Raw genomic sequence first — 13,430 nt, forward strand, 5'->3', positions numbered from 1 at the left:
CCACTTTTTTGTTCGTAGATCTACTATAAAGTCCACCAGGGGGCGCCCTACTGTAAGGTCTTGGTTGAAGTGCACTCTCTGTATTGAGCTTTCCTTCCTGCTGTCTTCCCTCAGTTCACATGACACGTTTAGAAAATATCGCTCACTATTATCAATTATTAATATTTGTTCTCCTTGGATAAACTCCTGTGTGTGGCATCACGCTGACTGCCTGATCAAAGGCTGTGCCTTTTTCAAATAAAAAAGCGACGTCATGAGAAGTGAAACATGCGGTGTTCTAACATTGTAGCACGCAGCAGTAACAATGGTTGTGCATTGGGTATGTCTTTGGTGTTCTGGGTTTAACAATAAAAATTAATATTCTCTTATGTCCTCTGGTGCCAAATACAAAGTTCTCTCAAGCAATGGAATTACAACTGAGGTTTTTACTAAGAGTCAAGTCAATTCACAGACTATAGATTTACTGATATAAATCCACCATTACCATTAAATATCGTATGATTTCCCCTCTCTGACACATCTACTAACTTCCACATTTCTCTGGTGGAGTTCAATATCTGCTCAAAGTCGGTACAGCCCACAGGCCTCGTCATGTACAAGGCTTTTGTGGGCTGATGAAGAGTTGATGAAAGGGTCCATCAGTTGATATAAATAATGGGATTCCTCAACTAGGGAATTTATCCTCATTAGGTGTATAAAGTGTGACATCTTCATTTTGTGTGCGTCTAAAAGAGTGTAATCTTGAAAAGAAGTGGCACTGTGAACTTTCTCCCACTCACTTAGTGAGGTCTCCAAGGCACTAAACACTTCAACATAATTAAGTAGTGACAGCATCTGATAGAGGCAAAGAAGGAATTGTGAGAAAGAAAGAAACACGAATGTGGAAGCCGAAGAGGGGGATTAGAAGAGACAGACAATTTGTTAGTTCCCACTACAATCAGTGATGCTCAGAGGTCATCCAGCCTCGTTAAGAGCAGGACAGGAAGCACAGCAACAACTGTTTCCAAGTGCCTCCTTCTTCTTCTGGAAGTAGGTTTCGCTGAAAAATTCTCTTCTACAAAATATAATGCAAAGTGTATGACATACAATTTTATACAAGTACTGGGAAGGTACATATTAAAAAGAAATAAATTCAAGCAGGTACATACATCTTATGGGGCGGGGACGGGGAGGGGGACTACAAAGTAATGTCTCTGCATACGTTTGATGTATTTGTTTTGTTTTTTTAGGTCATGACAGAAATTTTTTATAGCTGTATAGTTGGTTAAAATGATGTACAGCAGGAAAGTGTGATGCACCTTCTGGTACTAATGTAACCGTATATCTTAACAGCTATGTGAACTAAATTACAGATGATTCACAAATTGACGAGTCAGACTTTGCTGAGATCATTTCAGCTAATTTTACTCCTTTTTTGTCTTTGTGAAATGGAAACATTGTCAGTAATGCAGAAATACAATTTCCAAATAACTTGTTTTGCTACTTCAGAATGTCTGTTTTGATGAATGATGTTTTCTGCATTAAGGATGTAACGAGTTGTCAGGGAACCATCCCAGCACTGACAACAGACTCTCTTACACATGGTCACACCATTTCTTTATTTTTAGTGTCAATGTTTTAGCTTCAGGGGTTGTTGGTTATAAAGCAGTGTCACTGCAGTAGGAGTAACTCAGGTTTCACTTCAGTGGGTTCCTCCATTCACTTTAATGGAAATCACAAACAACTGGTTCAGTCTTTCATTACGGTCTTCTAGTCTAACACCAAAATGCAAACAAATACGATAGTTGGAGCATTACACCAAATGAAATTGCATCTGTGTAAAACCCGTTAGAGGAAAGTCATACGAGAACATTACACAGAGGCTTATAAACGAGTTCAAACAGAGGTGAGACAGACACAAGCTGAATCTCTGCATATGTGAATAACACAATACTAAAGAACAACACGCCTTCCTCTGGTTGTTGTGTATAGTTTCAGCAATATAGTCAGAGTCAAGGAGAGAAAACTTTGGCTTTAGAAAAGGACAAACTGGGTTCATTACCCTGGCTTATTTGAGTTGAATTCATAATTAGAAAAACACATTGAAGGGAAATTACCAGGCTGGGTTTTTTTAATGGTAGAATGATAATTGGCATTCACAGCGCCACTTTTTTTTTCAGTTCTCTCATTCTCAAGATGTGAGTGAAATCTGTATTCCAGGACTGCACCTCTATTGATTTCCTGCACTCAAAACTTACTACAAACATTTACCTACGCAGCTATTAGAAGGAAGCCGTCCTGTATTTACCACATGTCAGTATCTGTTGTTATTGGGCATCCAAGAATTTGTCATAATTTCAGATGCATGGAACCAAAAAGCATGCAGGCTGTGCAGCACTTGCAGGAGGATACTGTTCATTTACCCACATGTAGAATGAAACTTGACAAGCTGATGCAGCATTGCTGTTACCCCCTGAGCCTCAGCTGTGTTTAATTAATAAGCAGGCACTTAGTGAGCCAGCCGCAAGAGGGTCCTTACTGTCACGTTTCCCAGGGGTAGGGGTCCTAAATGAGTCATTAGATACTCAGCAGACACACACAGGCTTTTTATACACACAAACACTTATGATCTGCATTACCAGTGTGTGTCTGCGGTTGCAGTGAGCACTGGGGGCTGGGTTTTGTGCTAATGGAGTTTTAATGACATCTACTCCTGTCTAATCACCTGTTCTGAAGGCTTTCAACATCCAGGTAGCACAGAGCCCCCGGCAAGGGAATTCTTTTTAATGCCTCTTGTTCATGGCTACAGTCTCATTTGCCTATCCAATTATTCCATAAAGCTCCTCTCAAACCGGCTCTGCCTCTGAGGAAACGTGGTGTGATTATAATCTGCAAATCTGCTAATTCCCATCAACATATCAGTGTAGCAGTGGAGTCATTTGATCTGAGTGGGTAGTTAGAAAGCCTGGGCTTTACTATTGCTGGGCCTAACAGTGGAGAGAGTGTGTTTATGTTGATTAAGACAATTAGAGTGATTAGAAAGAAGGGGGCACTGATATACACCATTTCATTTACTACAGAGACTTGACTCATCAGATATGTTACATTTTTGGTGCCATACGCAGGATGTTCTTAGCATTTTTTTTCGGGGCTAAAGAGCTTACAGATAAAAGGTTTTCTAAATTAGTTTCCACTGATGCTGTTCACAATATTTCAGAGTTAAGAATAATGCCAAGAATAATGTTGGGTGTAATGCGTTACTAAGTAACGTGTTACTGTAGTTAAATTACTTTTCCACTGAAAAAGTAGAGTAACTAATTACTGTTCATTTTTAGGTATTTTAATTACAGTTACTTACAATGTACTTGCGTTACATTTTAAAATAATAAACTCGCTGAATATCATTATTTAATTTCAATAATTTATCTTCTAAATCAGGGGTCGGCAACCCTAGGCACGCGAAGGGTTAACTGATGGCACGACCATAGCTGGACTGGCCATCGGGCATTTGCTCGGTGGGCCGATGATTTTTTATTTATTTTTTGTAACGGTATAAACAATCAAAGGTGGTGGATTGGCCAGATGCTGGCCAGTGTATAAAAATAACTCAGTTGTTTGGTGGTGGCTGTGGCGGAGCTTCCACAGATTCAGTAACATTAGCAAGTGGTGGAGGCCAGTGGGTGGATGAGAGAAAGAGGAGGCAAGAGGGGAGGCAAGAGGAGAGACCCGAGGCAGCTACCGGTCCGAGTGTCAGGTGAACTGAACTTCAGGTAAGAAGTTATGACCTGCAGTCTATCTGGGCCAGATATAAAGTTTAGGTGTAGTTTTATTTTTGTTGTGCTGACTATTTACAGTCAGTTACAATAACTCGTACTGCGTGCTAGCTAGCATGAACTTTATTTTATTCATAAGTTAGTAGAGTTGCCAACCGTCCCCTAAAAAACGGAATGGTCTCGTATTCAGAGAAAATATTACGCGTTTCGTATTGAGGTGAAAAGGAACAGTTTGTCCCGGACTTCAGCTACAACGAAAAAGACACAAAGCTGGATTTATTCTGTGTTTGCTGCACAGCTGTTCTTCTCCTCTCATTCTCTCCTGTTTCTCCTTCAATCATGAAACTGATCAATGATCAGCTGATCGGCTCTCTTGTTTGTTTATCGCCCACTTTGCGCCAGAAAGAGGAAACCAGCGGATGTCGCACTAAACAACAGCAGCATGTTTAAGCTTGATCAGCTGTTGTTAGACTTTATTTAATATTAGTTTCTAGTATCAGCTGATGTTTGCTGGAGCCACAGCTGTAAAGCTGCTGGTCATGATGTCGGTTTGGATATGTGGTGAGAGGGAAACATGAAGATGAAACCAGGAGATGTTCTTACTGAATCATCAGAGCTGAACAGGTGATGGAGAAACAGGTTTACCTTTTAGGTGACATGGATGAGTTGAAGTTATGAACTGTTTCTGAGAGACAAATAACACCAGGATCCTTTTCTAAGTAGCTGACAGCTGGTAACTGTGCAGGGGCGGATCTAGCAAAGTTTTGCTAGGGGGGCAGGTAGGGCATTAAAAGGGAGAGGGGGGCACAAAGAAATACTTTCTTATTCTCATTTCAAATGTCTCGCTGTTATTAAATAGTATTTAGTATTTAGTATTTATTTATTTATTGTCATTGTCAAGAACAATGAAATTGCGTTTGGGGCTTCCATACAACCCAAAAAAAAGAAGAAAATAATAAATACCCCTTAAAACCCAAGTGTACATATTTAACCCAGTGTGACTCCAATGCAATAAGACAATCCTTAGCAATAATGTTCGTAGAAATTCAGACAAAGACCTGAGAAACATGACAAAATACAACAATGCAACCCATTCAATATTATTGTACTGTGAGATATGATATCAGATATGATAGTTATCTATTTAAGAAAGAGGGGGGGGGGGGGGTCAGGAGGGGGAAGAGAATAAAGATATGATGCACCAATGCAGACCAGTTCATTGCTATTAAGAAGTTGGATATGGTTATTGTCCGTGAGAGGGGGGCAGAGAGTTCAGGAGCCTCACAGCCTGTGGATACAGGCTGTTGGCCAGTCTGGATGTTCTGGCCTGTATAGACCTGTACCTTCTCCCTGAGGGCAGCAGATGGAAAATGTGGCGCGCAGGGTGATGTTGGTCCCGCAGGATACTGTGCACCCTCCTCAGACAGCGAGTGGGGAAGATATTACTGATCTCTGGCAGACTTGTTCCAATAATTCTGCCAGCTTCTTTCACCACCCGCTGGAGTGCTTGCTGATCGGCCTTGGTGCAGCTGGGGAACCACACTAGAAATCCATACGTCAGAACGCTGCTGATGGCACAGTTGTAGAAGTTCAACATCAGAGATCTGGGAATGTGTGCGCTCCGCAGTCTCCTCAGGTAGTAGAGGCGCTGTTGGGCCTTCCGTACAACTGAGGTGATATGGTTGCCCCAGGACAGGTCCTCGGTCACAGTTACCCCCAAAATAATTATCTGAATCTTACAACCAAAGTTTTTATCTGATGTAAAATGTATAGATATCATACATATATACCAACAAGACAGTGTACATCCCTGTCACCACAGCGTTTTCATTCAAAGGCTTTGTGGCTTTAATACCTGGTGGGCCGGTCTCTAGTCAAAATGAAAAGGTGCATTAAAAAATAAATGGCCGGGCCAGCGGTGCACATCGCAAATTAGCTCGCATAGACACATTAGTTGTGCCACTTCTTAATGATGGTATCTTAGCTAACAACCCCAACTACCAGATTCAACTTGTAATTGGCTAAAAATAACTTCACCTACTGGTGAGAGGGACGTTGCTAGCTGGCAGTTTTTTCAAGCGATGTTGAAATTTCCACATTCAGACACTTCAAATGCTTCAGGAGCTGTCCGCTCAGCACAGCATCAGCACCGCATTTCATTCAAAAACTTGAGATAGAATTCACAATGTGTTTTCAGGACTTTCAGGTGTTTGAACCAATGTTTTCTTTTCTGATCGCTGATAGCTGCCAACATCTGCGAACAAATATAATTCTATAAAGTTCTTCTATATAGTGTGTAACTGTTAATATAGAGCGTTATTAAATTTATTGCTAATGCAGTCATATGGCACACTGACTTCTGAGGAAATTTTAGATGGCACTCGTCATCAGAAAGGTTGCCGACACCTGCTCTAAATGTAGAAGTAAACTCTACCGCTTTAACATCGCTGTAGTGCAGATGCGCGTCATTTCGCGCCAGTTTGCTGCATAGTCGTATTCTAAAGCGGAAGATGTCGGACTCGCCTGGTGCGTGTGGCTGTTTTATGAAATGGACATATTCCCGTCTCTTCACTTTTCTGAAACAAGCAGACAAGAATATTAAAGTAATATCTAAGATATGTCCTGGGGAGAAAAAACTAACTGCTGTTAATAGCACGAGTAATCTACTGAAGCGCCTGACACAGAGCATAGACGAACACTTCTGAGTGATCCTTGTTCATCATCCATCCAAGTAAGATGGCGCGGCCACATCCAGACACCTTCCTGACCGCTCCGCTCCGACTATCCACTTTTCTTGTTTTTTACTTATTTTTTGCTCTGGTTTACATTCCAAAATCCTCTAGTCTTATAGTCTACAACCGTAGATCACTTGTAAACATCGTTGACAAGGTTGCACATCTAATCTTGGACACTTTTAAACCCGACCCATCCTGGCCACCAGAGATTCTACGCGGCGCGGAGAACAACAAAGGTTCCAGTGTGTACATCTGATCTGGGACCGCTGCAATCTTTCGACTGCGCCTCCAGCTGACCCGATGTCCACATCAGAGGGGAGGTGGAGGGCCCAGACTTCTCGTTAAGGGGTGACAAGCAGCCACCAGGAGTGAGCCGGTGTGTACTCGGGCGCCCACCCCCGGACACAAAGAACCACCAACGCACCGATGTCTGAGGGCGTCTGACACTGGCAGGGGGAGTGGTGGGGGAGATAGGCCTCCATACCTTGGAGGACCTGAGATGTCCCCAGAGAGGTGGCGTCTGATACCCAACCTGACATATAGACACAGACATATAGGCACACACAGATACAAACATCCATTCCCACCCTCATACTCTCATATGCACTTACTCAACACTCACCCAACGTGGAGACAGACATAAAGAGACATTGTACACACAATCACACTCCCCAAGCGTACTCTAAGCCCCGGGACAAAGGGCTGGTCCGGACGGGCCTAATCTGAGAAACATTTTGTAGAAGACGTTTTGTACCTTCGTAGCAGACGGAAGGGCCAGCCGGACCATCACTGGGTTCAGGACCTCCTGGATGGCGAAGGGGCCAAGAGACCGAGGGGTCAGTTTCTTTGGGAATGTGTCTGCTGGAGAGCAACACCTGCTGGCCGACCTGATAGTCCAGGGCGGGAGTGCGACGGCGATCTGCCAATGCCTTGTTCCGCTCAGCTGTTCTCAGGAGCGCCGCTCGGGCAGCCCGCCAGACCCAACGACAGCATCTCAGATGGCGCTGGAGAGAGGGGACAGCCAGCTCTCCCTCAGAGATGGAGAGGAGGGGGGGTTGGTTCCCCAGGCAGGCGCGACAACGCATCGGGCTTAGTATTCCTAGAACCGGGCCTGTAAGTAATGGAGAAGTGGAAACGAGTAAAAAATAAGGCTCACCTGGCTTGTCGTACGTTGAAGCGCTTGGCCGCCCAGAGATACTCCAGGTTTTTATGGTCCGTCCACACCACGAAAGGCTGCTCAGTGCCCTCCAGCCAATGCCGCCATTCCTTGAGAGACAACTTGATGGCGAGCAACTCCCGGTCACCCACATCATAATTTCTCTCAGCTGGCGACAACCTACGGGAGAAGAAGGCACAGGGATGTAGCTTGCCTTCGACCTGTTGGGTGAGAACCGCCCCCATGCCTGAATCGGACGCGTCCACCTGCACGATGAATGGCCGACTGAGGTCCGCCTGGACGAGGACCAGAGCCGAGGAAAACAGGTGCTTGAGTCGATCAAATGCTTGCTGGGCTGCGGAGGACCACTGGAAGGACAACTTAGGAGAAGTGAGGTTGGTTAGAAGAAGGGCTACCTTGCTGAAATCCCCGATAAAGTGGCAGTAGAACTTGGCGAAGCCCAACCTCTGCAACTGCCCATGAACCTCTGCAACTCCCTGCGGGTCTTGGGAATGGGCCATTCCACGACAGCTTTGACCTTGGCCGGGTCAGCCCGTAAGCGCCCCTGTTCCACAATGAAACACAGCAAAACAGTGTGATTATTTACAGTGAAATAGACAGATAAGCCCGACAATCCACTCCAAAGTGCAATTTTCCAATAGTGCCCGTCCTTTGCTCCCAGTGTGTTCAGTGCGGTAACTCCGTTAGTGTGTGCTCCCCAACTCGCTTCTCCGCTCGACTCTCCTAGAGGAAGAAGGAAACATCCACAATTAGCCACATGCTAGCCGAATGCCACAATCACACGTCTCGCACAGACTATACCAGTTAGGAGTAATAATCCCAAGTCGACTGTCGCTGCGAGCCCTGGTTAAATACCTCTGTCTGGCCAGGTTGACGATTACCGACAGCTGGTCAGGTAATCAGCTGCAGGTGGGCCGGCAACAGCGAGGAGGGACTCCTGATGACGACAGTCGCCAGATCACGCCTTTCCCATGGCGCGCACTTCCGTAAACAGCCCCGAGAACCGGGGGGAGAGAGAGAGAAGCAAGACAGAAACACGCAAAAATAAAAACAAGCAAGGTCGTCCGGAAAGGACCGTCCAACCGTGACAGATCCTTACATTTGACCATTTTTCCTGCATCTATGCATCAAAAATTTTACCTTATCCCTGTATATATCCCACCCACTAAGGTGCCATGATGAAGACATAAACAGTGTTATTCATTTCAACTGTCAGTGTTTATAATGTTATGTTGGCTTCTTTCACTACAGTTCATCATTTCATTTTATTTATATAGCACCAAATTGCAACAATTTTATATTTTAAGGTAAATGTAAAGATCCTAAAGGCAGTACCCCAGTAATCAAATGATTCTCTGGCGAGCCTTTTGTGACAGTGAAAAGAACAAACTCCCTTTTGTTAGGAAAAAACCTCTGGCAGATCCATGGTCCAGTTCCATGGTCATGGAGGGGCAGCCATGCCGTGATCAGCTGGAGATAACCAGTGTACTTCTGGTTATCCCTATACATTTTGAACTAATAAATAACATATTTTATGTGCTTACCATCTCATTCACTATGCCAATTTTAATAGTTTATCACTTCACATTGCATTACTACTTAACTTGGTCTCATGACCTCTGGTTGTTGCATGGAATTTATTGCATCTCATGTGAAGTATTTATTTTGTATCAAAGACCACAGGTCAGACAGTTCAGTGCACTTATTTACATTCCAAACACATTTCAAATACAAGACTAACACTTGTGAAGATCCTGGGCTTCCACACGACAGGTAGTCCACAAACCCACACAAAAAACAGCTGACCACTCTTCGGTCTGGGTTTCATCAATCAGCTAACAAGGAACCAACAGGAAAGTTTTTCATGTGACAGCAAGAAGCAAAACAGAAGGAAGCAGAAGGTGGGAACCAGAGGAAGGCCCCATGCACACACATACACACAATACAATAGAAGAGAAAGAGACTGCTAAGAGGAGTGAGACAGACAGAAAATAGTGAGCCACCACAGTGACAACAGAGGGACCATGTTATTGGAAAAGATTCTGCATCTATAAGTAAATTTAAAAAATGTTCAAAATTAGAATTCTTTACCATCTTGCCATGTTTTATTTCTGAGCAACACAAACCGCAAGAAAGGGTTACTTTAGAGATGAAAATGGTTAAAGGGTGATTTATTGAATGCACAAAAGGAAATCTTCCTAAAGGAAATCCAAAAATACTGCACAACAAGCTAAAGATACCACAAAATAGGACAATTTTTCACTCAGCTTACTTTAATAATTAACCAAAACAATAATATATCTAAAAAAAAACTTTGTATCATCTTAAAGATAAAGTAAGAAACATTTTATTGTTTAGTTTTAATAACATAATTACAGTCAGCTTTCTCAAATAGTATTTATATAAGAAGTCTTCATTCACACGATCATTTACAAGCTTCCTGGGTTTAACACATCTGCCTTCCCTCCAAAACAACTCTAATTTGAACTAATGGAGACTGCTTTTTTAGCTGAGCAAAGTAATGCAGTTATTCGCTTTAATTCTTGATGATTTCATCTGAAGGATCGTATTGAAAAAATCCCTACACACAGGAAAACACAAATATATGCAAGCATGTACACACATAGGACATACGATTGATTGTATGTAAGTATAGATGTAGTTTCAAAAGTGACGCCTAATGGCTTAAAACTTCATTCTTCTAGTTTCAAAAACTAGAATTGAATAGACTTAACATGTTTTCACTCTCTGTGTTTATACAGCATTTAACCATTAGTTATCTCCCTGGTATAACTCTGCTAAAGAAGAAACGGCATCTCACTAATTTGGAAGATCAACATTTAGCCTGGAAAAAAACAGCCATTTTACTATTCATCACTGATTGAAGAAAATAAGAACAACCCCAGGTTTCTCTTCAGCACTGTAGCCAGGCTGACAAACAGTCAGAGCTCTGATCAACCTATCTCTAATAATCAGTTATGTACCACAGGCCTTCAAGCTGGCTGTAGTCAAAAAGCATCTCTAGACCCAGCAGTCTTAGCTAATTACAGGCCAATCTCCAACCTTCCTTTATATCAAACATCCTTGAAAGAGTAGTTGTCAAACAGCTAACAGATCATCTGCAGAGGCTTATTTGAAGAGTTTCAGTCAGGTTTCAGAGCTCATCACAGCACAGAAACAGCTTTAGTGAAGGTTACAAATGATCTTCTTATGGCCTCTGACAGTGGACTCATCTCTGTGCTTGTCCTGCTAGACCTCAGTGCAGCGTTCGATACTGTTGACCATAATATCCTATTAGAGCGATTAGAACATGCTGTAGGTATTACAGGTACTGTGCTGCAGTGGTTTGTATCATATCTATCTAACAGACTCCAGTTTGTGCATGTAAATGGAGAGTCCTCTTCACACACTGAGGTTAATTATGGAGTTCCACAGGGTTCAGTGCTAGGACCAATTCTGTTTACATTATACATGCTTCCCTTAGGCAGCATCATTAGAAGACATAGCATACATTTACACTGCTATGCTGATGACACCCAGCTCTATCTGTCCATGAAGCCAGATAACACACACCAACGAGTTAAACTGCAGGAATGTCTTAAAGACATAAAGACCTGGATGTCAAGACAGTAAGAAGTTACTTGTTGTTTTTGTAGAAAAGGACATGAATGTTTAAACATAGTGGGGTTAAGGTGGAACAGGTGAACCTATTTAGGTAAATTCATCACATTCCAAATTTTTATACAATATGCACATCCCAAAAAAAGGCCCTGTAGCACATAATTAAAACTGCACAGAGTAAGTTTTGATACAAAAAATAAGGTTAACACTAAGACTGTACATGTATATACAAACATAAAAGAAAGAAAGAAGCAGTTAATTATTCTATTAATTCATAAGTCAGAACAAAGTCAAAGCTTTATGTCTTGTACTGGAAAAATAATAGCAATATTTTATAAATATTTTTTTCCTTTTTAATTTGCTCAATATGCTCATCTAAACCAAAAAATAAAATTTTAATATGTATTCAAATTGTGTATGACCTGACATGGATTTTGCTGGTGAACTTCTTTCATCTTCAGGGCTGGTGCTGTAGCCTTGCCTTTGCTATGCTGTCTTTTATGTTTATTTATTTATTGAAATAACTACTTGATTCAAGGTCTAGTTATGGAGAGTAGAAGGCTAAAGATTACCATATTGCCTGAAAAAAGTTAGTGCTGCCTTAGTTCACAAAGCCATGAGTTCATCCCAGCTGCTCCTAAAGCAAAGAGCGCCATCTCTGAATATGTTTTATGTTAAATTGATTTATACCAACATCTAGTATCTGAGTAATGCTGAAAATAAAAAGTGAAGTGTTGGCCAGTAGGCGCCCCAGGGCAGCTGTGGCTACAACCGTAGCTGCCTCCACCAGTGTGTGAATGTGAGAGTGACTGAATAGTGGAATTGTAAAGCGCTTTGAGGGCCTCGAGAAGCACTATATAGATGCAATCCATTATTATTATTATTAATGCTTGGCCTCCTGAGGGTGCTGGATTTGGGATGGAATCCTCCAAGCATGATAAGGAGCTTTCTTGTCTTGTCAGTGGCTTCTATCTCCTTTGTTGACCAGCTTATTATCCCAGCAGGGTATCTAATGGCGTAAGGCATCTATGGGCGTGATCTTGTTCTTCCAATTTAGCTGACTCCGCAGGACTTGGCTCACCCTCTGACTTTGAAGTTTGGCTTTTGGCAATTGGCTTTGGCAGTTGTCCTCTAGTGTTGCTCATCACATCCCCATTGAATCCCCGATAAGAGATCTTAAGGTCCTGAAAAGATTCTCCTTAATTCCATTGCATACTAAATATTCATTGGAGTGCATGTCTTAGTGTGACTGCTTCCATCCACATATTCCCAGGAATTTCCAGGAATGCTCACTCTTTGTTAAAGTTTTGCCCCAGTTTTTTTTTTTTCTTCATCTGTTTATGTTAATTCACAGCTCTCTTAAGGTCCTGCTGCAACATTTCAATCAGGTTGAGATCTGCATTTGACTGGGCCATAGTAGCATTGATTCTTCTCTCTTTTTTAACCATTCTGTAGTAGATTTGCTGCTGTGATTTGGCTAATTTTCCTGTTTCATGAGCCAATCTGGGCCAAGCTTTAGCTGTTGGAAAGATAGTCTCACATTTGACTCTAGAATACTTCAGTATACAGAAAGACCACATTTGACTCAGTGACTTCAAAGTGCTGAGGTCCTGTGGCTAAAATCAAGCTCAGATCATCACCCTTCCACCACTGTGCTCAATCGTTGGTATGAAGTGTTTGTGCTAATATCCTCTGTTCGGTTTGCTCCAAAGGTGGCAGTTTTCAGCTTTGCAAACCTAAGCAATTCCACCATTACCTTCTTTATAGTGAAGTCTTGTCTTTATAACCTTTCCAAACAATATGTCGAACATTAAATTTTTATTTTTTAAGCCTATCAAAACTGAGAGCTATTGCAATGAGAATCATGATTTGAATGCACTGCTAACTCAAAAATATTCACATTCATAATATAGATTATACATTTAATTAACTGTTATTGCACAGTGTGAACCTGGAGAAAATTGCGTGTGACCTAACTGAATGCTCCAGACTTCTGTTGTTATAGAGGTGCTCACACTTGCTGAGGATCAGTTAATGAAGTGTATTTGATTAGCGGGACTTGGTTGCTACTTACCTCCTCACCTTAAGTCTTACACGTACTACAACAAAGTGCAATTGATTGGGAATAACAATGGGGATTGGCAA

At 42.1% G+C, this 13,430-nt stretch overlaps 1 protein-coding gene across 8 annotated transcripts in view; it reads left to right on the forward strand.

Annotated features, from left to right (window-relative positions):
* Positions 1-13,430, forward strand: part of rbfox3a (RNA binding fox-1 homolog 3a) — a 595,842-nt gene that overhangs the window by 512,409 nt on the left and 70,003 nt on the right. The window lies entirely within an intron of this gene.

Source organism: Maylandia zebra, linkage group LG8 (assembly GCF_041146795.1).
Source record: "Maylandia zebra isolate NMK-2024a linkage group LG8, Mzebra_GT3a, whole genome shotgun sequence".
Classification (NCBI taxonomy): domain Eukaryota; kingdom Metazoa; phylum Chordata; class Actinopteri; order Cichliformes; family Cichlidae; genus Maylandia; species Maylandia zebra.